This window comes from Crinia signifera, unplaced genomic scaffold (genome assembly GCF_055691185.1).
Source record: "Crinia signifera unplaced genomic scaffold, ASM5569118v1 HAP2_SCAFFOLD_89, whole genome shotgun sequence".
NCBI classification, from domain to species: Eukaryota; Metazoa; Chordata; class Amphibia; order Anura; family Myobatrachidae; genus Crinia; species Crinia signifera.
Window position 1 is genome coordinate 212,138 of NW_028142806.1, and position 26,566 is coordinate 238,703.

The 26,566-nt window shown below is 49.6% G+C and overlaps 1 protein-coding gene and 2 pseudogenes across 1 annotated transcript in view; 1 reads left to right on the forward strand and 2 right to left on the reverse strand.

The window, feature by feature from the left end:
• Nucleotides 1-26,566, reverse strand: part of LOC146056762 (phosphatidylinositol N-acetylglucosaminyltransferase subunit P-like) — a 210,598-nt gene that overhangs the window by 61,930 nt on the left and 122,102 nt on the right. The gene's annotated exons all lie outside the window — the stretch shown is intronic.
• LOC146056777 (5S ribosomal RNA) lies at nt 3,420-3,538 on the reverse strand (annotated as a pseudogene).
• Nucleotides 17,525-17,643, forward strand: LOC146056778 (5S ribosomal RNA; annotated as a pseudogene).

Genomic DNA, 26,566 nt, shown 5'->3' on the forward strand with positions numbered 1-26,566 from the left:
AGACTGATATAAATGAATAACACAATGAGGCATGATGAATTTCTCTTGGGCATATGGATTACTACTATCGTCAGAAATGAAGTCAGCCCGTTTTCGGGCTATGCAAATGAGGCTTACGATGCAGTAAACATGGGGACACCATTCATGGTGCTCCCATAGTGAAAATGAGGCTTGACACACAGAAAAATAAAAATGGCCGCGGGAACCTATAAATATATGTGAACAGAAACGAGGCTTGGTGCGCAACCCGGAAATGCGGGTGAAATGAATGGCGCGAACGGCGCTACTATAAAATAGCTAAGTTCTCATCAGAGGGCTCAGACTGAGGAAGCCGCCGACTTCACGAGCAGGCGGAGAAACGCGTTTTTGAGCCCTATCATCTGCCGGTCCTTTTACACTCTGCAAGCGCAAATCATCTGTGGATTACAAACTAACCACCCAGCTGGCTGGTCCAGCAGGAGAAGGTCCCAACACAGCTTTTTCCGGAGTACATCTCTGGTAATACCATTTGGAGAGACTGACCTAAGGTTATTCACCACATCAAAAGCGCTTAAGTTCACGCAGGACTGGTAATTATGAGAATGTATCACTGCCTCTATTAAGAAGTTTAAAAGCCTCTTATCCATTCCAAATTGAGTGACTTTATCACTATCTAGCAACGGCAATCCCAGCAAGTCCAGCTTTTATTGTATGTTTTATGTTGTTTGTCCTGTCTGTATGTTACATTGTGCACAATTAATTATTGTTATATCATCTGTGTGGATTGATTCCACTATATATGCTTTTAATAAATTGATTTATATACCTTTGAAACTGCAAGGACATTTAATTTTTTCTGGGCAGGATTGCGCTTCTTAAAGTGCCAGATACTCAGGTATCTGACACTACTTTCTCATCTCTGTGACATAGCAGTTAGGTGTTGATTGGAAGGTAGTTTATCACTCTCCATTTTATTACTTTCAAACTTAGTACATCTGGACCCTATGCTTGAAACATCTCCCCCATTGTCTGTAAGCGACTAGTCACTTGCTTCAGGCTCCCTCTTTTCTTCTTGTTTTTTTGTCAAGTTTATGGAAGGGGGCTTCTTTTTCTGCTGGACACCATTGCCCTAGCGATACCAGCTCTTTTCTGACCATCCTAGGGCAGGATGCCCCCTAAAGCCATGTGCTGGGCCCTAGGCGGAAGTGCTAGTGCAACATTACGGGAACATTACTTTGGCGTATTACATTTTTAAAAATCCTGCATGGATAGTTTATGATGGTGGGGTCGCGGCAGATTTATGATGGGATGGGGGATTTGGACCCAATGGGTGGGTCAAAAAACAACATGAAACCAAATGCTTAGTGTGGGTTGTATTTTGGACCTCAACATTTTTGGGACACCCATTGGTTTCTAACACCTGTGCTCTACATTCACCACACCTGGTTATTATTAAACAGGCAGAACAGTAAGCAGGCCATGGGGCCGATTCAGGCTGTCTCCGTAAATTGCGAAGATGGCAGATTACCAAGCACTGTCCGAACGCCTGCCCGCCGCTTCTCGTTAACACATGAGGGGGATGAGTAACGACAACACAATCCCCTCACATGCCTCGGCTGCAGGAGTAATCATTTAACGGTATTGCCGACCATCGAATGACTTCTCCTGCCGTCACAAATAAAAGTCAATAGAAACTGACTTGTATTTGCAAGCGCCGGGACGAAGACGGGGCCGGTAGACATCGTCCCACCCGTGTACTCATGGCAACGTCCAGCGTTTTAATGGGGGCGCTGGGCGTTGCCGGCCCCGATGCTTGCGGACGGCTTGGTGACTATGCAAATCTCCGAAGCCATTCGCAAAGGGGAGCTGCACATGTGCATTATAGACCCATGCGCAGGTGCCGTCCCAAAAGCATAGGGACGGAGCCGAACTCCCTAAATAGCGAATGAACCAGAATCACCGCCATGCTCACAACAAGCTTACAATCTACAGGGATATGATGTGCTACTTCTATACGTGACATGGGCATGTTTGTGACCAATCAGTAAACTTACAGTCATTTTCGATACTTACATTATGGTCTCAGGTATTGAGAGGAACAACATTAGCAATAAATTAAAAGGATCTAATTATTATTTATTGACATTTAAAAACACACAGACACAAGACTGTATAACGTGCTGTGCACAGGCGGAGGCTCAAATCTCCATCTTCAGGAGGACGTCATTGCGTATTTTTGTCAGTTCATCGTTTTCTTTTCAAAACAATATAGCACAGGTATGAGCGCTGTTTGCTGATTATTCTGCACTGCAGCTGCTTAGATAAGGGGGATTACCAACCCCTTAAAAAGACAACAAGCAAAGAAAACAAAGATTTCAAGCAGCGCTTGTGCAGAATAAATTGTATATTTATTTTAAAATTTCATAAAAATTGTGTTGTGGCCAGCAACATGGACAGGACATACATACATAAATGACAAACAATTCCCCTTGGATACTAGTATTTAGCAGGTTAGTTTATGCATGCAATCATCCAGATGGTTAGTCTTAGGGCTTGATAAGTTGTTATTAACGTTTGTTAGTATAGATACAGTCCCCACTTTAAGTGCACATAGTGGTTAGATGCTGCTTTGCAAAACAGAATTTACTTGCTGTTTGGAATGAGGGGACAGGCTCCTGATCCACAGAGGTGAGCTCCCACCGCTGGTGCAGTCCAAATTTGATTGCGGTATTTCTGGGGCTTCCCTACTGGTACAGGTCCATTTGCTGCCAAGTCCTTTCCCCGTGGTCCTCTCTACGCGTTTCTCCGCCTTTCAAGATCAGCGGCTTCCTCAGGAGTATTGGATCCAATACTCCTGAGGAAGCCGCTGATCTTGAAAGGGAGGAGAAACGCGTAGAGAGGACCACGGGGAAAGGACTTGGCAGCAAATGGACCTGTACCAGTAGGGAAGCTGAGAATGGCGGTAGTCTATAGAAGAAGACTAAAGAAGAACCAACAAGGTTTTTGGGGCACACTTGATATAATATACAGTTAAATGGATGTACAGATGATGTAACAATAAAACGTAACTTTTAATTGAAAGCTTAATTAATAAAATAGGTTCATATAACTATATCCACACACCATTTATGTGATTATCGGAGAGCACCATACGTGATGGACTCCCGCCACTTATTATGACAATATCAAGAATAAAGATAATTCAACAAGAGCGAAAATGTTTCGGTAGAGTGTTGCCTAGTACCAATTTTTATATATAATATACGGTATCGGCAATCGGACAGGGCATAGGTCACTGCGCACCACCACTACGATATCCACCACAGTGTCGGCAGAGATGGGTATGGACAGTTGGGGCATGAGAGGAAAAGAGAAGGAGGGGGTCCAAGTTTGTTGTGGCTGCACCTCAACAGTATTAACAGGCGTACTGCCCCAGTGGATGAATACAGCACTGGATATTCCCTATAGGTCCCCCATATAGGTACTTATCCAGCCTCTCACTGCTTAGCTTCTGTGTTCGGATGGATTACAGGCGGTCCAGTGAAGTATGGCTGTATGGCCCTCGCTGGTTAATTCCGATGTCAATTTTGAGGGTGAGCCAAAGTAAGCTTCTGCTGTCCTAACCGTTCAGAGCAAGGCAGACCTGTTACCCATGTAGCATTGCAGGAGTGTCTGGTGGGTCCCAGGGTCAAGGCTGGTGCGCACAACGAGTCCTTGTTGAAGGCTCAGGCGGTCACGATGTCTCAGCAGTTTGACCAGTTCGGGGTCGGCCTTGACCCTCTGCGCCTTGGTGAGTCGCTTCTGTTGATGGAGAAGATCTTTCAGGCCTTTGATCACCGAACTCCCTTCCTGTATCTGCTCCCAATCGAATCACAACTGGTCACTGGGGTCCGACTCAGGAGAGGCGTCCATAGCGGCCACTACGGGATCGGAGGTGACAACCGCTCTGCACTCCTTGGGTTGCCTGAACACCGGGGTCTCAACATCTTCGGACCGGTCTTGCTCCTCTTCCTCAACATCTTCAGTGGGCAGGCGGGATAGGGCATCTGCGTTGCCGTTGGATTTGCCACTTCGGTAGACCACGGTGTAGCGAAAGTTGGCTAGACGAGCCATCCATCTCTGCTCCAGTGCCCCCAGTCGGGCTGTTGACAGGTGGGCCAGGGGGTTGTTGTCGGTAACTATCTCGAAGGGAATGGCAACCAGATAATTCTTAAACTTCTCCGTCACCGCCCAGATGAGAGCGAGCAGTTCGAGCTTGAAGGTGGAGTAGTTCTCGCTGTTCCGCTCCGTCTTCCTGAGGCCCCTGCTGGCGTAGGCAATCACCCTCTCCCTACCGTCCTGGACTTGCGAGAGCACAGCTCCCAGGCCTCGGTGGCTGGCATCAGTGTAGACCCGGAAGGGCTTCTCGTAGTCAGGATAGGCCAGGAGGGGTGCTTCAAGCAGGGCCTGCTTGAGCTGGGCAAAGGACGCCTGGTGTTCCCTTGTCCAGGAGACCACGGACGTGCTCCTTTTCTCTTGACCCGACTTGCCACGGAGTAGTTCATGGAGGGGCGCGGCCACCTTGGCGAAGTGTTCGATGAAGCGTCGGTAATAGCCAACGAATCCCAAGAAGCTTCGCACGTCCTTGACCGTCCTGGGTGCTGGCCAGTCTTGAACCGCGCAGATCTTCTCGGGATCTGGTTTCACTCCTTCAGCACTGACTATGTGCCCAAGGTACTGCACTTGAGGCTTCAGGAGGTGACACATGGACGGTTTCAGCTTTAGGCCACATCGCGTCAGCTGCACAAAGACCTCTTCAAGATTCTTCAGATGGTCCTCATACGTCTTGGAAAAGATGATGACGTCATCCAGATACAGGAGGACCATCTCAAAATTCCTGTGGCCCAAACAGTGCTCCATGACCCTTTGAAATGTAGCAGGGGCATTGCAAAGCCCAAAGGGCATCCGGTCAAATTCAAAGAGGCCCATGGGGGTGGTGAATGCTGTCTTTTCCCGGTCTTTGGGGGCCATCGGGATTTGCCAGTACCCGCTGGTCAGATCCAAGGTGGAGAAGTAGACGGCAGTCTTCAGGGCCGTCAGCGACTCTTCGATCCTGGGCAGAGGGTACGCGTCCTTGTGGGTGACTGCGTTTAGCTTCCTGTAGTCGACACAGAAGCGAAGGCTGCCGTCCTTTTTCTTGACTATGACCAGCGGGGCGGCCCATGGGCTGTGACTTTCCTTGATCACACCGGCCTCCTGCATTTCTCCGAGCATGGTCCTCACTGGCTGGTACATGGCCGGTGGAAGCGGCCGGTGTCTTTCCTTAATGGGTGGGCTGGATCCGGTAGGAATATGGTGCTGCACCCCTTCCGCACGTCCGAAGTCGGCTGGGTGTTGGCTGAACGCGCTGGCATTCCGGCAGACGACCTGAAGGACGCCCTCACGCTGTTCTGTTGGGGTATTGGAGTCGCCAACCTGTATCTCCTTCCACCACGCGGTTTCAGTTGTGATCAGGCTCGACTGACCCACCACGGCTTCTAGTTGGGCTTTCGGCAAAGACTCTCCAAGGATATCCTGGAAATCAACCAGGACCACGTTCGCCACTGTGCAGTGTCGGAACAGCCGCACCGGATAGCTGTGCGGGTTCAGCACGCGGACGGGGACTCTCCCACGCTCTACTCTGGCTAACGTCCTGGCCACGGCAAAAGGCTGCTGTCCCTCGAGGTCACACGGTTCAATGACGGCATCATAGTCTCGCCCACCTGGGCCAATCCTGGCCTTGCACCAGATCATGTGTTCGGCATTGGGGCGCAGAAGGATGGGTTGTCGGTCGGTGATCCTCGCCTTGCCCACTTCCCCTTGTGAGTTGGTGAAGCGCTTGTGCCCTTCGATCAGGCGCACTGTCTGCTGCATGGCTCTTCGCTCTTTCGGGGCGGCAGCCCGCATCTTGATCCGGAGAGCTTCCACCAGCTCATCTGGGCAATTTTTTAGGACGTTCATTCCCAGGATGACCGGGGGTAGATGTTCGTTGCAGGTGGACGTGACCAAGCAGCCCTGACGTTCTAGTCGGGCATCTCCAATGTTGAGATCTGCTTCCCAATAGCCGCTGAACTCAATTGGCTGTCCGTTACTGGCCAGCAGACTAAGCCACGGGGTCGGGGGTGACACTATCTCTTCCTCTCTCCAATAGCGTTGAAACGCATCCAGTTGTATCGTTGTCACCTGGGACCCGGTGTCCAAGAGAGCTGCCATTTCCACTCCGTTCACCTTGATCTTCAAGTGGGGGCACTTGCCAACGAACTGCGGCCACCACTCTTGGGTTGGCGGACCTACTGGCGAGGTTCCTCCCGAGGGTCGGTCCCTGGCCTCGGGGTTGAGTCGTTTAAAGGCTGTTTGTCGCACTCTCGTTCGACATGCCCGCTGAGTTTACATCGGCGGCAGATGGGCCTTCCTTGGGCATCAAACTGATCTGTGGAGCGCCTGCCCGACCTTCGTGGGATGTCCCACTGTCGCCTGCCTCTTCCACCTGAGTCACGTTGCCATCCTCCTTGACGGGTTTCATTCTGTTCCTTTCGCATGTCCCGTAGCTCTCTCATCATTTCTGTGACTGCCGTGGTGAGGGTTTCCATCTGATTCGAAGTCGCCTGGGCTTGTTGTGTTACTGTGGGCTTGGTCTTTCTGGGTTCAAATCTTGGGAAGAACTGGGCTTGTTCCACCTCATCATCCTCCATTCCCACTGACGCAGCTCCACCTTCTTCATCGACATTCTGATTTAACCCCAGGATGGTCAAGGTGGTTTCTTTAAACTCCGGGAAGGTGCAGTCGGGTTTCTGTCGCCTCCACATTCTCAGCTGTGACCTGATTGCCTCTCCTCGGGCTCCTTCAATGAAAATGTCAATCAGCGTCTCATCCACTGGAGTAACGTCTTGTGGGGTTCTCGCTTGAATGGCCCGCATCGCTTCCTGCAGTCCTATGGCGAAGTCCCGCAGGGTCTCCTGAGGCTGCTGTTTCCGAGCATACAGTCGCCGTTTCAATTCTGCAGCGGATTGTGCGTTGAAGATGCCGGCCAGCTTCTTCAGTATGCCATCAGCTGACTTCCTTTCTTCCGCCGACCATGACCGGACCTCTGGTCGCGCCGCCCCTTTCAGCTGTCCAATTACCATTCCTGCCTTCTGTTCTTCGCTGGGGCTGTACATCAGGAATGTGTTCATTAACCCCTCCTTGAACTCTCTGAAGGAGCTGGTTCCAGGCGTGCGGGAGTCTCCGGAATATGTTGGCATCCACAGTGCCCCAAAGAAGTAGGGCATGGTGATTTGAGCCGCTGGAGCCATCGGTGTATCTGGCAGCCTTCTCCTGCCTTGTACTTGTTCTGCCGGCTGTTGCTGATTAGGTTGTTGCTGGTCAAGCTGTTGTTGGTCGACCTGCTGTTGGTCGACCTGCTGTTGGTCTCCTGCGTCCGCTGCGTTCTGTGGCTGCAACATCTTCGCCGTTCACAGGGGTCTTTGACAATCCTGTTCGTAGACGCCAAGTTGTGACAGGTGCCCCTGAAACTATTGGATGACAGCGTACCTGGATCAGACGACGGCTGTGCACTTGGGAGTCTTCACGGCCCTTTCTGCTGATGAAGACGCACCTGTGGCAGGGGATGGAACACCCGGGAGAGAACCCACAAAAAAGCACAAAACAACCACAGCTGGCAGCAACTGATATTTATTAAATGGAAAATACGGCACGGTTGCTGCGGTTTTCTCAATGAAATATAATAACATCACACTTATAGTACAGACTACACAAATGAATGAATAAATATCCCTGTAAAACACTCTAGGAACCAATGACCACCTCAGTCCGTATCAAAGCTCAGACTGCTTTGGTCATGAGCAATTCTACCTACGATACCGTAAGACTAAGGGATGGCACATAAAATAGCAACAACGATAATGACAGAATAATGCGACAAATAAACTAGGAATAAAAGAGCTGTAATAAAGATAGATATTACAAAAGGATACTGAACTGCTTCACTAAAGAACGTCCACCAGAGGGCACCATACACCTTACCAATACATTTACATTACAGTCTCGGATGTGAGTAAGTGTCCCTAAACTCAAATAAAGGTCCCACGACGTTCAATCCTCTGGGTGAGCAACGGGCCTACCTAAGTGTGCACACTTTTATAAAAAGACTACGGCAAGATAACAGTCCCCTTAGGGGTACAGGCGAGTCCCCGCTCCCTGGGTAACTCCCTGCTAGTACTGTGGCAACTTGTCGCTAGGGCTGGGCTTAACCGGGCAATTGGGTCAGTGGCACAGGCAAGTGTCCTCTTTACTTAAATACTGCGGTGAGGCAATGTCCCAGTGGGTGGGTATGGCCAGGCAGACCCACAATAGCACAACAGGGCGGCAGGACTGTTAATTAAGTGGAAGTCTATCTTCCCCCAGGGACCCTTGTGGAAGGGGATAATACTGAACGTCCCAAGGGACAAGGTCTCCGGGAGGGGCTTGGGCTCACAGGGTGCTGGCCAGGTGGGTGGCAATGAGTACCTGATCAATCGGCTTCCGTTGCCGGCTCCTGCCAGTATCGATACGGCTCCCGGCTTCTGGGTCTTTTCTCTGCTCCCACAGGTCGGCGGGGGTCACTGCAGCTTCTCCTGTCCCGCGGCGTCAGCAGCATCTTCTCTTCTAGGTGCAGGCAGCATCTTCCCTGGACACCGGCAGTCTTCTGTGACGTGACCCGGCGCTCCGCTCTCCGCCCGCTGTCACTGACGTCGGCTGGGGGGTGTCTTCTCCCCTCTGCTGCTCCCGGTCTCCTCACCGCTGGGACGCCTGCTGCTGGAGACTGCTTCAGCTTGACACGGCGTCTCTCACAGCTCCCCGGCACGCTGGTCCCCGTGTCAGTCTTCCGCTGCGCACCGCTCTGCTAGCAGGTTAGTGGCACCTTCTTCAGAGGCTCCGTTTTCTTCTCTCCCTTCTCGGTGCCTCTTCTGCCTACACGCTGCCGGGCGCCCGCTGTCAATCACCGCCGGAGGCTTCAGGCTGGGTGACGCGCAGTCTTCTGTTCTCCTCACACCGCTCTGCTCATCAGTCACGCTTTCGCTGCAGCTCTCCTCTCTGCTCTCAGGTCAGTCTTTTATGCCCTCCTTCCTCACGCCGACACCACGGGGCTCACCTCTGACCCCTGTTCCTTCGCGCCATTCCAGCGCCAGGCAGGCTCCTTTCACGTGAACAGGAGCTGGGCGCTCACTGGGCTCATTAACCCCTTCCGTGCCTGCTAGGCAGGAAAAGGATTTCTGGTCAATAAATTCCACCTGAGGCACCACACAAGGGGCACCACGGCAGTGGGGTGCCACACTTGTGCTGGCTGGATGGATGAGAGAGCCACGAAGAATGGATAGTTTAGTGATGGGAGGTGCTAACAAACAGAACCCTCATCTCTGCTGTCAAATATCATGCTAGCATCGGATGATTTGATGAGAGTCAGAGGATCATGCGATAGCTTCCTCTAAGATGAAAGAGGACGGGGAGGGATAGGGATGAGGGAATAAGAGCCCTTAGGGCTTTAGAGAAAATTCATTTTATGAAGAAAAAATGGTAAATGTACCCACGGTCCCTAGATAGGAGGGAGATTGGTCCCTAGTGTCAATGTATATGTTACAAAAGACCCCAGAAACAAACCGGGGAGTCCAGTTATTGATTGGGGTAATTAGGGCTGAGAATAATGAATGATTCAGTCCTTAGAATTCTGTGCTGCAGTAGATATAAACACAACTTGGTAGTAAGTGTGAGGTCTCCCAACAGACCATGTGGATGTAATCAGACACTGATTAAACGGGTAGTATTAGGTATCAGACGTCTAAATGACATGCATGAGTGATAGGTTACTATAAATCACAGAGAACCACAATGCAGAGTGTTTTGGAAAACAGGTATTAGCAATATAACCTGGAGAGAATGTATGCTGTCACCAGGTATGCAGGGTTAAATACAAGCACAAATGCAGTAGGCAAATCAATAACTTGCAACTAAGGGGTTAATATTCTACTAGTACCATTTCAGTCCTTAGAATTCTGTGCTGCAGTAGATATAAACACAAATTGGTAGTAAGTGTGAGGTCTCCCAACAGACCATGTGGATGTAATCAGACACTGATTAAACGGGTAGTATTAGGTATCAGACGTCTAAATGACATGCATGAGTGATAGGTTACTATACATCACAGAGAACCACACTGCAGAGTGTTTTGGAAAACAGGTATTAGCAATATAACCTGGAGAGAATGTATGCTGTCACCAGGTATGCAGGGTTAAATACAAGCACAAATGCAGTAGGCAAATCAATAACTTGCAACTAAGGGGTTAATATTCTACTAGTACTGCTCCCAATCGAATCACAACTGGTCACTGGGGTCCGACTCAGGAGAGGCGTCCATAGCGGCCACTACGGGATCGGAGGTGACAACCGCTCTGCACTCCTTGGGTTGCCTGAACACCGGGGTCTCAACATCTTCGGACCGGTCTTGCTCCTCTTCCTCAACATCTTCAGTGGGCAGGCGGGATAGGGCATCTGCGTTGCCGTTGGATTTGCCACTTCGGTAGACCACGGTGTAGCGAAAGTTGGCTAGACGAGCCATCCATCTCTGCTCCAGTGCCCCCAGTCGGGCTGTTGACAGGTGGGCCAGGGGGTTGTTGTCGGTAACTATCTCGAAGGGAATGGCAACCAGATAATTCTTAAACTTCTCCGTCACCGCCCAGATGAGAGCGAGCAGTTCGAGCTTGAAGGTGGAGTAGTTCTCGCTGTTCCGCTCCGTCTTCCTGAGGCCCCTGCTGGCGTAGGCAATCACCCTCTCCCTACCGTCCTGGACTTGCGAGAGCACAGCTCCCAGGCCTCGGTGGCTGGCATCAGTGTAGACCCGGAAGGGCTTCTCGTAGTCAGGATAGGCCAGGAGGGGTGCTTCAAGCAGGGCCTGCTTGAGCTGGGCAAAGGACGCCTGGTGTTCCCTTGTCCAGGAGACCACGGACGTGCTCCTTTTCTCTTGACCCGACTTGCCACGGAGTAGTTCATGGAGGGGCGCGGCCACCTTGGCGAAGTGTTCGATGAAGCGTCGGTAATAGCCAACGAATCCCAAGAAGCTTCGCACGTCCTTGACCGTCCTGGGTGCTGGCCAGTCTTGAACCGCGCAGATCTTCTCGGGATCTGGTTTCACTCCTTCAGCACTGACTATGTGCCCAAGGTACTGCACTTGAGGCTTCAGGAGGTGACACATGGACGGTTTCAGCTTTAGGCCACATCGCGTCAGCTGCACAAAGACCTCTTCAAGATTCTTCAGATGGTCCTCATACGTCTTGGAAAAGATGATGACGTCATCCAGATACAGGAGGACCATCTCAAAATTCCTGTGGCCCAAACAGTGCTCCATGACCCTTTGAAATGTAGCAGGGGCATTGCAAAGCCCAAAGGGCATCCGGTCAAATTCAAAGAGGCCCATGGGGGTGGTGAATGCTGTCTTTTCCCGGTCTTTGGGGGCCATCGGGATTTGCCAGTACCCGCTGGTCAGATCCAAGGTGGAGAAGTAGACGGCAGTCTTCAGGGCCGTCAGCGACTCTTCGATCCTGGGCAGAGGGTACGCGTCCTTGTGGGTGACTGCGTTTAGCTTCCTGTAGTCGACACAGAAGCGAAGGCTGCCGTCCTTTTTCTTGACTATGACCAGCGGGGCGGCCCATGGGCTGTGACTTTCCTTGATCACACCGGCCTCCTGCATTTCTCCGAGCATGGTCCTCACTGGCTGGTACATGGCCGGTGGAAGCGGCCGGTGTCTTTCCTTAATGGGTGGGCTGGATCCGGTAGGAATATGGTGCTGCACCCCTTCCGCACGTCCGAAGTCGGCTGGGTGTTGGCTGAACGCGCTGGCATTCCGGCAGACGACCTGAAGGACGCCCTCACGCTGTTCTGTTGGGGTATTGGAGTCGCCAACCTGTATCTCCTTCCACCACGCGGTTTCAGTTGTGATCAGGCTCGACTGACCCACCACGGCTTCTAGTTGGGCTTTCGGCAAAGACTCTCCAAGGATATCCTGGAAATCAACCAGGACCACGTTCGCCACTGTGCAGTGTCGGAACAGCCGCACCGGATAGCTGTGCGGGTTCAGCACGCGGACGGGGACTCTCCCACGCTCTACTCTGGCTAACGTCCTGGCCACGGCAAAAGGCTGCTGTCCCTCGAGGTCACACGGTTCAATGACGGCATCATAGTCTCGCCCACCTGGGCCAATCCTGGCCTTGCACCAGATCATGTGTTCGGCATTGGGGCGCAGAAGGATGGGTTGTCGGTCGGTGATCCTCGCCTTGCCCACTTCCCCTTGTGAGTTGGTGAAGCGCTTGTGCCCTTCGATCAGGCGCACTGTCTGCTGCATGGCTCTTCGCTCTTTCGGGGCGGCAGCCCGCATCTTGATCCGGAGAGCTTCCACCAGCTCATCTGGGCAATTTTTTAGGACGTTCATTCCCAGGATGACCGGGGGTAGATGTTCGTTGCAGGTGGACGTGACCAAGCAGCCCTGACGTTCTAGTCGGGCATCTCCAATGTTGAGATCTGCTTCCCAATAGCCGCTGAACTCAATTGGCTGTCCGTTACTGGCCAGCAGACTAAGCCACGGGGTCGGGGGTGACACTATCTCTTCCTCTCTCCAATAGCGTTGAAACGCATCCAGTTGTATCGTTGTCACCTGGGACCCGGTGTCCAAGAGAGCTGCCATTTCCACTCCGTTCACCTTGATCTTCAAGTGGGGGCACTTGCCAACGAACTGCGGCCACCACTCTTGGGTTGGCGGACCTACTGGCGAGGTTCCTCCCGAGGGTCGGTCCCTGGCCTCGGGGTTGAGTCGTTTAAAGGCTGTTTGTCGCACTCTCGTTCGACATGCCCGCTGAGTTTACATCGGCGGCAGATGGGCCTTCCTTGGGCATCAAACTGATCTGTGGAGCGCCTGCCCGACCTTCGTGGGATGTCCCACTGTCGCCTGCCTCTTCCACCTGAGTCACGTTGCCATCCTCCTTGACGGGTTTCATTCTGTTCCTTTCGCATGTCCCGTAGCTCTCTCATCATTTCTGTGACTGCCGTGGTGAGGGTTTCCATCTGATTCGAAGTCGCCTGGGCTTGTTGTGTTACTGTGGGCTTGGTCTTTCTGGGTTCAAATCTTGGGAAGAACTGGGCTTGTTCCACCTCATCATCCTCCATTCCCACTGACGCAGCTCCACCTTCTTCATCGACATTCTGATTTAACCCCAGGATGGTCAAGGTGGTTTCTTTAAACTCCGGGAAGGTGCAGTCGGGTTTCTGTCGCCTCCACATTCTCAGCTGTGACCTGATTGCCTCTCCTCGGGCTCCTTCAATGAAAATGTCAATCAGCGTCTCATCCACTGGAGTAACGTCTTGTGGGGTTCTCGCTTGAATGGCCCGCATCGCTTCCTGCAGTCCTATGGCGAAGTCCCGCAGGGTCTCCTGAGGCTGCTGTTTCCGAGCATACAGTCGCCGTTTCAATTCTGCAGCGGATTGTGCGTTGAAGATGCCGGCCAGCTTCTTCAGTATGCCATCAGCTGACTTCCTTTCTTCCGCCGACCATGACCGGACCTCTGGTCGCGCCGCCCCTTTCAGCTGTCCAATTACCATTCCTGCCTTCTGTTCTTCGCTGGGGCTGTACATCAGGAATGTGTTCATTAACCCCTCCTTGAACTCTCTGAAGGAGCTGGTTCCAGGCGTGCGGGAGTCTCCGGAATATGTTGGCATCCACAGTGCCCCAAAGAAGTAGGGCATGGTGATTTGAGCCGCTGGAGCCATCGGTGTATCTGGCAGCCTTCTCCTGCCTTGTACTTGTTCTGCCGGCTGTTGCTGATTAGGTTGTTGCTGGTCAAGCTGTTGTTGGTCGACCTGCTGTTGGTCGACCTGCTGTTGGTCTCCTGCGTCCGCTGCGTTCTGTGGCTGCAACATCTTCGCCGTTCACAGGGGTCTTTGACAATCCTGTTCGTAGACGCCAAGTTGTGACAGGTGCCCCTGAAACTATTGGATGACAGCGTACCTGGATCAGACGACGGCTGTGCACTTGGGAGTCTTCACGGCCCTTTCTGCTGATGAAGACGCACCTGTGGCAGGGGATGGAACACCCGGGAGAGAACCCACAAAAAAGCACAAAACAACCACAGCTGGCAGCAACTGATATTTATTAAATGGAAAATACGGCACGGTTGCTGCGGTTTTCTCAATGAAATATAATAACATCACACTTATAGTACAGACTACACAAATGAATGAATAAATATCCCTGTAAAACACTCTAGGAACCAATGACCACCTCAGTCCGTATCAAAGCTCAGACTGCTTTGGTCATGAGCAATTCTACCTACGATACCGTAAGACTAAGGGATGGCACATAAAATAGCAACAACGATAATGACAGAATAATGCGACAAATAAACTAGGAATAAAAGAGCTGTAATAAAGATAGATATTACAAAAGGATACTGAACTGCTTCACTAAAGAACGTCCACCAGAGGGCACCATACACCTTACCAATACATTTACATTACAGTCTCGGATGTGAGTAAGTGTCCCTAAACTCAAATAAAGGTCCCACGACGTTCAATCCTCTGGGTGAGCAACGGGCCTACCTAAGTGTGCACACTTTTATAAAAAGACTACGGCAAGATAACAGTCCCCTTAGGGGTACAGGCGAGTCCCCGCTCCCTGGGTAACTCCCTGCTAGTACTGTGGCAACTTGTCGCTAGGGCTGGGCTTAACCGGGCAATTGGGTCAGTGGCACAGGCAAGTGTCCTCTTTACTTAAATACTGCGGTGAGGCAATGTCCCAGTGGGTGGGTATGGCCAGGCAGACCCACAATAGCACAACAGGGCGGCAGGACTGTTAATTAAGTGGAAGTCTATCTTCCCCCAGGGACCCTTGTGGAAGGGGATAATACTGAACGTCCCAAGGGACAAGGTCTCCGGGAGGGGCTTGGGCTCACAGGGTGCTGGCCAGGTGGGTGGCAATGAGTACCTGATCAATCGGCTTCCGTTGCCGGCTCCTGCCAGTATCGATACGGCTCCCGGCTTCTGGGTCTTTTCTCTGCTCCCACAGGTCGGCGGGGGTCACTGCAGCTTCTCCTGTCCCGCGGCGTCAGCAGCATCTTCTCTTCTAGGTGCAGGCAGCATCTTCCCTGGACACCGGCAGTCTTCTGTGACGTGACCCGGCGCTCCGCTCTCCGCCCGCTGTCACTGACGTCGGCTGGGGGGTGTCTTCTCCCCTCTGCTGCTCCCGGTCTCCTCACCGCTGGGACGCCTGCTGCTGGAGACTGCTTCAGCTTGACACGGCGTCTCTCACAGCTCCCCGGCACGCTGGTCCCCGTGTCAGTCTTCCGCTGCGCACCGCTCTGCTAGCAGGTTAGTGGCACCTTCTTCAGAGGCTCCGTTTTCTTCTCTCCCTTCTCGGTGCCTCTTCTGCCTACACGCTGCCGGGCGCCCGCTGTCAATCACCGCCGGAGGCTTCAGGCTGGGTGACGCGCAGTCTTCTGTTCTCCTCACACCGCTCTGCTCATCAGTCACGCTTTCGCTGCAGCTCTCCTCTCTGCTCTCAGGTCAGTCTTTTATGCCCTCCTTCCTCACGCCGACACCACGGGGCTCACCTCTGACCCCTGTTCCTTCGCGCCATTCCAGCGCCAGGCAGGCTCCTTTCACGTGAACAGGAGCTGGGCGCTCACTGGGCTCATTAACCCCTTCCGTGCCTGCTAGGCAGGAAAAGGATTTCTGGTCAATAAATTCCACCTGAGGCACCACACAAGGGGCACCACGGCAGTGGGGTGCCACACTTGTGCTGGCTGGATGGATGAGAGAGCCACGAAGAATGGATAGTTTAGTGATGGGAGGTGCTAACAAACAGAACCCTCATCTCTGCTGTCAAATATCATGCTAGCATCGGATGATTTGATGAGAGTCAGAGGATCATGCGATAGCTTCCTCTAAGATGAAAGAGGACGGGGAGGGATAGGGATGAGGGAATAAGAGCCCTTAGGGCTTTAGAGAAAATTCATTTTATGAAGAAAAAATGGTAAATGTACCCACGGTCCCTAGATAGGAGGGAGATTGGTCCCTAGTGTCAATGTATATGTTACAAAAGACCCCAGAAACAAACCGGGGAGTCCAGTTATTGATTGGGGTAATTAGGGCTGAGAATAATGAATGATTCAGTCCTTAGAATTCTGTGCTGCAGTAGATATAAACACAACTTGGTAGTAAGTGTGAGGTCTCCCAACAGACCATGTGGATGTAATCAGACACTGATTAAACGGGTAGTATTAGGTATCAGACGTCTAAATGACATGCATGAGTGATAGGTTACTATAAATCACAGAGAACCACAATGCAGAGTGTTTTGGAAAACAGGTATTAGCAATATAACCTGGAGAGAATGTATGCTGTCACCAGGTATGCAGGGTTAAATACAAGCACAAATGCAGTAGGCAAATCAATAACTTGCAACTAAGGGGTTAATATTCTACTAGTACCATTTCAGTCCTTAGAATTCTGTGCTGCAGTAGATATAAACACAAATTGGTAGTAAGTGTGAGGTCTCCCAACAGACCATGTGGATGTAATCAGACACTGATTAAACGGGTAGTATTAGGTATCAGACGTCTAAATGACATGCATGAGTGATAGGTTACTATACATCACAGAGAACCACACTGCAGAGTGTTTTGGAAAACAGGTATTAGCAATATAACCTGGAGAGAATGTATGCTGTCACCAGGTATGCAGGGTTAAATACAAGCACAAATGCAGTAGGCAAATCAATAACTTGCAACTAAGGGGTTAATATTCTACTAGTACCATATAGACAAATCTAGTGATCAAGCAGATAAATATGCAGATAATGCTATTAAATGCCACACAGACTCATGCAGTCTCACTTTAGAGAATCCCTCTTTTCAAAATTAGGTGGGTATTAAAGGGAACAATAGGGATGATTGTTGCCCGTGAGACCAGGGTGTGGGGGGTTAACCCCGTTACCTGCGCCGGCTGCGGCCGGTGGGGAGGACACTGCTCTTGAGTTGGGTGCAAGTCCAGGGCAGGAGCATGGGAGGCTGCAGAGGGTGCTGGCCGTGTGGTGCGCGCTATTGCGCCGTGTGCGGGGTGACAGCGGGACGGCTGGAAGATAACTCCGTCACACCCCTGTGACCAAGCTTTACGCGAAACACGTGTCAGGACGCACGTGGTCACGCCCACTGCCCCCACCAGTGCCGGCTGAAAACTCCAAACTGAGACGGAGTTATCTTCCAGCCGTCCCGCTGTCACCCCGCACACGGCGCAATAGCGTGCACCACACGGCCAGCACCCTCTGCAGCCTCCCATGCTCCTGCCCTGGACTAAACTATCTATTCTTCGTGGCTCTCTCATCCATCCAGCCAGCACAAGCACTCCTGCAATGCTACATGGGTAACAGGTCTGCCTTGCTCTGAACGGTTAGGACAGCAGAAGCTTACTTTGGCTCACCCTCAAAATTGACATCGGAATTAACCAGCGAGGGCCATACAGCCATACTTCACTGGACCGCCTGTAATCCATCCGAACACAGAAGCTAAGCAGTGAGAGGCTGGATAAGTACCTATATGGGGGACCTATAGGGAATATCCAGTGCTGTATTCATCCACTGGGGCAGTACGCCTGTTAATACTGTTGAGGTGCAGCCACAACAAACTTGGACCCCCTCCTTCTCTTTTCCTCTCATGCCCCAACTGTCCATACCCATCTCTGCCGACACTGTGGTGGATATCGTAGTGGTGGTGCGCAGTGACCTATGCCCTGTCCGATTGCCGATACCGTATATTATATATAAAAATTGGTACTAGGCAACACTCTACCGAAACATTTTCGCTCTTGTTGAATTATCTTTATTCTTGATATTGTCATAATAAGTGGCGGGAGTCCATCACGTATGGTGCTCTCCGATAATCACATAAATGGTGTGTGGATATAGTTATATGAACCTATTTTATTAATTAAGCTTTCAATTAAAAGTTACGTTTTGTTGTTACATCATCTGTACATCCATTTAACTGTATATTATATCAAGTGTGCCCCAAAAACCTTGTTGGTTCTTCTTTAGTCTTCTTCTATAGACTACCTCCATTCTCAGTTGATATTCTGAACTTTTTCTTGGGAGCACCACCAACCAGTAAAACAGCCTGTCAGGGTCTTTCCCGCACGGCTTTCCTCTTATGTTGGTTTACTTCAATTAACAACGCTTAAATTATACCCAGTAATTCTTCCCCCAAGCCTGTGCCAGCCCAACCCCTATCTCAAACCAGTAGGGAAGCCCCAGAAATACCGCAATCAAATTTGGACTGCACCAGCGGTGGGAGCTCACCTCTGTGGATCAGGAGCCTGTCCCCTCATTCCAAACAGCAAGTAAATTCTGTTTTGCAAAGCAGCATCTAACCACTATGTGCACTTAAAGTGGGGACTGTATCTATACTAACAAACGTTAATAACAACTTATCAAGCCCTAAGACTAACCATCTGGATGATTGCATGCATAAACTAACCTGCTAAATACTAGTATCCAAGGGGAATTGTTTGTCATTTATGTATGTATGTCCTGTCCATGTTGCTGGCCACAACACAATTTTTATGAAATTTTAAAATAAATATACAATTTATTCTGCACAAGCGCTGCTTGAAATCTTTGTTTTCATCGTTTTCTTTTGCCTGTAACGTCTAGCCAGCATCGGGCTCCCTATAGACGGTTTGGGAAGGGGTGGCAGTAAGGTCCTCAGGTCCTAGTACCTTTTAGTTTGTGGAATACAACCACGCAGGCGCATTGGACTGTTACAGGGCATTACCGTTACTGTACTGAGACATTTCCACTTTTCACCAAGCGCCTGGGATGCTCTTTGTACAACTTTTGAAACACCTTCAGTCTTTGCCGTGTGCAGAGCCTTCCATAGGATTTCCAAGTCAACTGAATTTAGTTCCTCATAAGATATGAAGTCCTTTATTGCTGTTATATGCCTCACAACTGCCCAAGCTTCTGCAGATGCAGGAAACGCTTTTATTGCTTCAAGTAGCAAGGCCTTCAGATGGCGTTTCTTAGCCAGTTTGCGATAAATGGCCGTTATGTCCCTTGTGTCCCACCACTCGGTGGCACCTTCCAGGACAATGGCCCTGCAGCCCAGGTGGGGAAGGCAGTGGCCGAGGCAGACTGCTGCAGCTGATACGATTTCTGGGTTATAGCTGTGCAGATTGACCAATAATGTGCTGCAATGTTCATCAATCAATCTGGTGATGGAACTGAATGGAAGCCTTCTGGATTGCTGGACTAGCTCACCAAACAGCTTAGTTGCACATAGTCGGGTGCTTGGTTGTTTATCATTGAGATACTGTGCGATGTGGCTGAGTATGTCATCATCGTATTTGTACCAAGCTTTCTCCTTATGCAACTCCAGAATGGCCAGCAATGGTTCTAGGATCATGTAGACCGAGTTCTGATTTTCTTCTTTCTTTAACTCGCGCACGAGTGCCCCTGTAAGGGCTTTTCTGAATTTTATAGTCAGATTTATAAAGGTCTTTGTGGTGTATTTAATGCAGTCTAAAATCTTTTGGCGCGTATAGATATTAACGCCGTCCATTATGCGCAATAGATCATTGAGGAGTCCTTTATGTAGGTCTCTTGGCAGACTCAATGGAAATGACAGGAGAGATGCGCAAATTGTGACACTTGTTTGTTTGGTGTCTACATCCTTCGAGTCCCATAGTGGCCTAAGAAGTCCCAACATCTCTGTGCATTTCCCAGTTTTGATCATTTCCATAACAAAGTCATCCAGAAGTTCAGACTCGTTATACAGACTGCCAGATAGATCTTTCCGGTACACTGCTTCGGGACCATAGACAATGAGCTTGGCCTTGGGGTGCTGGTCTACGTGGCTGGCATCGGTGCTGGGTGTTGTTGGTCTCTGCTGGTGGTCGGCCAGTAAGGTAGACACTTGGTGTATAGTGGCTGTTATGATCTCTTGGACCTCAGCACAATCCACGTTTTGCACTTCCCAGTTAGCTAGCACAGTGCGGGCTTTTGTGAACAATAGGACAATATTTGGCTCTTCCATGCCATTACCTCCGAAGGCCACAGAGGCATTATTGATGAACATGGCAAATACCTTTTGGGTGCCAGGATGAGTTGCGGCTACCATGTTGTCACATATTTCCGCTAACAAATACACCTTCCGATTGAAGGGAACGGTGGGATAAGACATTATAGCAGTTAGGGTGGTAAATATAGACAAAGTCGAGGAGTACCCGATGCTTTGAACGGTAGTCACAAGCTCCTCAATAGTGGCCTCCATGTAGTCCCGGGCTAAGTAATAAAGGACTTTGCTGGCTGAAAGCCAAAGGCCCTCACTGTTGACACACTCTGCCCCTAGCATTGTCTTCACAACGGCCGGTATGATGTTGCTGAATAAGCTGCTCACGTCCGTTCTTAGCCGTAAGACGTGGCTCAGAAAGTCAAAGATCACGTGTCTGTCTGTAAGGGCCATCCAGTGCATCTCCTTCCTGATGACATGATTTATCGTGCGGATCTTCTGCACAAGGCCCTCCAATGGCATGCAGGCAATGATATCAGGCAGACATCTCTTCATCACATGAGAGTAGATGGGTTTCAGTTCATCCAGGATCTTCTTACTGGAGTTTAGGTTCATAGTAAATTCTTTTTTTTTTTTTTTTTTTTTTTTGTGTCTAAAAAAATAAATAAAGGGTTATCTACTGTGGTACAATTACTAAGCCTCGTTCTGTGTAAGAGAGGAGAGCTCCTCATACGTGCAACTAAATCTATATTATCTGGTTATTTGACTATGATCAAAAAACAAGTGCTTATACATTCAACCTCTCACAGTTATTGACTCTATGGTCTGCTGACCTATTCCAATATCCCCAAATGCCCTGGTATTTAGAACTCGAACCCCTGGATGCATGCACAAATTTCTCATGTTCACTGGTCTGGTTCACTAGATTGACCCATTCTCCATGGAGCGGTCCCAAAGGGGACATCCACCTACGTGCTATTATTACCTTCGCTAGGGCCGCTAGGTTCTTTGCCAACTGCTTCATTTCCCGATTAATTGTCCCTTCCGCCCAGATCCCAAGGACCAGATTTAGTTTATTTAAGGTATTTCGTGGGACACCAATCAGGACCAAAGTTTTAATTATTTCATCCCAAAACCTACTAACCATCTTGCAGCTCCACAACAAGTGGTCAAGGGTGGCATCCCCTTCTCCACATTTCGGACAACTATCAGACCCTCCTCCAGCGAATTTTTTCATTCTTTACTATGTATTCCTTCACACAATATAAATGTGAAAGCTGGATATAATGCAGAGGTGACTAGAGGGGTAGTAATCTAGGCCAAGTATTATTCCGGCCTTACCCAAAGCTGGTTCTTTATCCAAAGATGTTTTCTTATTGGAATCCAGTCCTCTGTAATCCAGTAGTCAGTAGTAAATATTTTTTCCAATGGGGTTTTCGGACTCAAATAAATTGAGAAGAAATCACTCAGAGAGAAGCAATGCGGTTCTAACTGTAGAGCTGTCACCACAAAGTGGCTGGCAGTTGCCCAGCATCGCTTTATGTAGGACAGCCTGTGTGATTGTGACATCACAGGCATGTAGAGGGCAGTAAGCAAAGGTGTCAGGACCTGTGGTTAGGAAAGGGACTAGTGTACTGGTAGAACTACTAATCTTATCACATCAACCATGATCTTATAAAAGCCAGTCCAATCCCAACTGTCACGTTACCGTCTGGGTTTCACAGATGACAGTTAGGGGCTGACTGGCTTCTGTAATGTCACCTTCCACTTGGTCACTTCATCAGGCTTAAGGTGGCCATACACACGCAGATTTATCTGCAGATCTGTCTGGTTGGAACAAAAACCTGGTTATGGATGAGAGCAAATGACAGTTGACTATTTGCTTGGAAATGCTGGAAAACTGTCAAACTGTCACTCATCCATAACCATGTTTTTGTTCCAACCAACCAGATCTGAAGATAAATCTTACTAGTGTATGGGCACCTTAAATGTACCTGTCCTAGTTCCTAGCGCAAAGATCTAGTTCCTAGCGCTACCTTTGTGTGCAGTTCTAAGTTACTATAAAGGAGCCCATACACGCTCCGTTCTGGGCGTCCGTTTTGTACTTTTAAAGTACACATCGTATCGCATCGAATGCCTTGTGCGTGCAATGCGATACGATGTAAAGCTAGTACAAAAAGTATGAGCTGCGCGGGAGCGCACATCTCAGAGTACAGAACGGACGGAGCAGGAACGGAGCGTGTATGGGCACCTTAAGGGGGGTGGAAAATCAGTTCAAGGGCAAATAATAAAAAAAAAAAAACATGTCATTTACTCAGATTATAGCTATGCATTTACATTCCTATACGTGTAAACCTCACACATATGTACCCCTAGCTATGCATTTACATTCCTCTAGATGTTACCCCACATAGGGCCAGATGTATCAAGCTTCAAAAAGTCATTAAGTGGAGAGTGATCAACAAGCAGCCAATCAGCTCCTACCTTAAATTTTTAAAACCCAGCCTGGCAGGTAGGAGCTGATTGGCTGGTGGTTTATCACTCTCCATTTTATCACTTTTTGGCCTTTACACATACTTGCCCACCTTTATAGTCTCCTCTCCATGAGAAACCCAGAGAGGAGACTCTCTTTGCAGTTTTCAGGGGGTGGAGCTTGCCATCATTAAGCCCTGCCCCCATTTCAGTAAATGCCGCTATTCGCAGCTCTTAGGGGAGGGGATGGTACCAGTTGCATCATTTTAGCTCCGCCCCTCCTAGATGAGGGGGGCCTAATAGCAAATTAGCAAAGTATTAGTCTGACGTACAGGGGAATATGGATAGTGAGATTTAAGCTGTGTACACACGGGGGCGATAGGGGCTGAAATCGCTGGAAATATGGTCGCAGGTGACCATATTGCCAGTGATGGAAGTGTGCCCCGGCGATAAATCGCGATAAATCGCCGGGTGCGTGCTCCCGTTTTCTGCCCCATTCTAATCGCCAGCTGATTACCTCTGCGGCACTGCCGGCTGAGGTTCCTTCTCATCAGCGACCATCTGCTAGCAATATATCTCCCCCCGTGTGTACGGGGCTTTAGAAATGAATTTACTATTAACTCTTCTATTTGCCATCAATGTGGATCATTTTCAGATGCAAATAAACCTAATTTCTATTGTGGTATCTTTAAATTGCCATTAGTAACACTAATCAGACTGTGTGGTTTGTCACTTTCTGATGATGTCAAATATAAGACACAGGTGTATTATTTATTTATTACCAGTTTCTTATATATCGCATACATGTTCCGCAGCGCTGTACAGAGAATATTTGAACATTCACATCAGTCCCTGCCCCAGCGGAGTTTACAATCTATGTCCCCTTCCACATGTACACGCACACAGACATTCTAGGGTTAATTTGTTGGGAGCCAATTAGCCTACCAGTATATTTTTGGATTGTGGGAGGAAACCGGAGTACCCGCTGTAAACCCACGCAAGCACGGGGAGAACATACAAACTCTGCACAGTTAGGGCCATGATGGGAATGGAACCCATGTCCTCAGCACTGTGAGGCAGTAATGCTAACCATAACACCGTCCGTACTGCCCGCCACCTCTGGGTTTGCTTCTGAGCCGGGCCATCTTGGCTGGGATTACATGTGATATATTGTATGCTAAAGGATATATATGTATGGAATGCTGCAGATTTCTGCCACCCTGCTACTTCTGTCAGTGCCGTCTGCTGATGCAGCTGTGGTTATGTCCCCTGTGCTTGTCTTCTATCGTATTCACCTGTTTCCTGTTTGCTTACTTCTCTATGTACTCTGTAATTGGGCGCTGCGGAACCCTTGTGGCACCATATAAATAAAGGATAATAATAATAATAATATAATAAACCTTTTTTATATGTATTTCTTTTTCGGTTTATCCTGTTTGTATTGTATTTTATAGATTAAACACTTAACCAATGGGAAATGATTTCTTTCCTGCATAAAATCAAAAGTAACCAAGATTATTCCTGCTCCTGATTTTCCCGATATGTCGTCAAATGGGCCAGATGCAGCTCTGTTAGCTGGCCTTCCATCCACTAGGGCGTGGAGGGAGAATATAATAGTGCGCCGAGCGAAGCAAGGCACCGACATTCGGGACAAAGAGAGTGGAAAAACTCATGTTGACCTTTTCACTGTCGACCTAATTCTCCATCCACCTCTATATACAGAGCGTGTGGTGGCGTTATATAAGGTGACAGCCGTTAGATGCAGCAGACGGCCACCATCCACCTCTATATACAGAGTGCGTGGTGGCGTTATATAAGGTGACAGCCGTTAGATGCAGCAGATGGCCACCATCCACCTCTATATACAGAGCGTGTGGTGGTGTTATATAAGGTGACAGCCGTTAGATGCAGCAGATGGCCACCATCCACCTCTATATACAGAGCGTGTGGTGGCGTTATATAAGGTGACAGCCGTTAGATGCAGCAGATGGCCACCATCCACCTCTATATACAGAGCGTGTGGTGGCGTTATATAAGGTGACAGCCGTTAGATGCAGCAGATGGCCACCATCCACCTCTATATACAGAGCGTGTGGTGGTGTTATATAAGGTGACAGCCGTTAGATGCAGCAGATGGCCACCATCCACCTCTATATACAGAGCGTGTGGTGGTGTTATATAAGGTGACAGCCGTTAGATGCAGCAGATGGCCACCATCCACCTCTATATACAGAGCGTGTGGTGGCGTTATATAGGGTGACAGCCGTTAGATGCAGCAGATGGCCACCATCCACCTCTATATACAGAGCGTGTGGTGGCGCTATATAAGTGACAGCCGTTAGATGCAGCAGATGGCCACCATCCACCTCTATATACAGAGCGTGTGGTGGCGTTATATAAGGTGACAGCCGTTAGATGCAGCAGATGGCCACCATCCACCTCTATATACAGAGTGTGTGGTGGTGTTATATAAGGTGACACCTGTTAGATGCAGCAGATGGCCACCATCCACCTCTATATACAGAGCGTGTGGTGGTCTTATATAAGGTGACAGCCGTTAGATGCAGCAGATGGCCACCATCCACCTCTATATACAAAGCGTGTGGTGGCGTTATATAAGGTGACAGCCGTTAGATGCAGCAGATGGCCACCATCCACCTCTATATACAGAGCGTGTGGTGGTCTTATATAAGGTGACAGCCGTTAGATGCAGCAGATGGCCACCATCCACCTCTATATACAGAGCATGTGGTGGTGTTATATAAGGTGACAGCCGTTAGATGCAGCAGATGGCCACCATCCACCTCTATATACAGAGCGTGTGGTGGTCTTATTTAAGGTGACAGCCGTTAGATGCAGCAGATGGCCACCATCCACCTCTATATACAGAGCATGTGGTGGTGTTATATAAGGTGACAGCCGTTAGATGCAGCAGATGGCCACCATCCACCTCTATATACAGAGCGTGTGGTGGCATTATATAAGGTGACAGCCGTTAGATGCAGCAGATGGCCACCATCCACCTCTATATACAGAGCGTGTGGTGGCGTTATATAAGGTGACAGCCGTCAGATGCAGCAGATGGCCACCATCCACCTCTATATACAGAGCGTGTGATGGTGTTATATAAGGTGATAGCCGTTAGATGCAGCAGATGGCCACCATCCACCTCTATATAGAGCGCGTGGTGGTGTTATATAAGGTGACAGCCGTTAGATGCAGCAGATGGCCACCATCCACCTCTATATAGAGCGCGTGGTGGTGTTATATAAGGTGACAGCCGTTAGATGCAGCAGATGGCCACCATCCACCTCTATATACAGAGCGTGTGGTGGCGTTATATAAGGTGACAGTCGTTAGATGCAGCATATGGCCACCGTCCACCTCTATATACAGAGCGCGTGGTGGTGTTATATAAGGTGACAGCCGTTAGATGCAGCAGATGGCCACCATCCACCTCTATATACAGAGCGTGTGGTGGTGTTATATGAGGTCACAGACGTTAGATGCAGCAGATGGCCACCATCCACCTCTATATACAGAGCGTGTGGTGGCGTTATATAAGGTGACAGCCGTTAGATGCAGCAGATGGCCACCATCCACCTCTATATACAGAGCGTGTGGTGGCGTTATATAAGGTGACAGCCGTTAGATGCAGCAGATGGCCACCATCCACCTCTATATACAGAGCGTGTGGTGGCGTTATATAAGGTGACAGCCGTTAGATGCAGCAGATGGCCACTATCCACCTCTATATACAGAGCGCGTGGTGGTGTTATATAAGGTGACAGCCGTTAGATGCAGCAGATGGCCACCGTCCACCTCTATATACAGAGCGCGTGGTGGTGTTATATAAGGTGACAGCCGTTAGATGCAGCAGATGGCCACCATCCACCTCTATATACAGAGCGCGTGGTGGTGTTATATAAGGTGACAGCCGTTAGATGCAGCAGATGGCCACCGTCCACCTCTATATACAGAGCGCGTGGTGGCGTTATATAAGGTGACAGCCGTTAGAT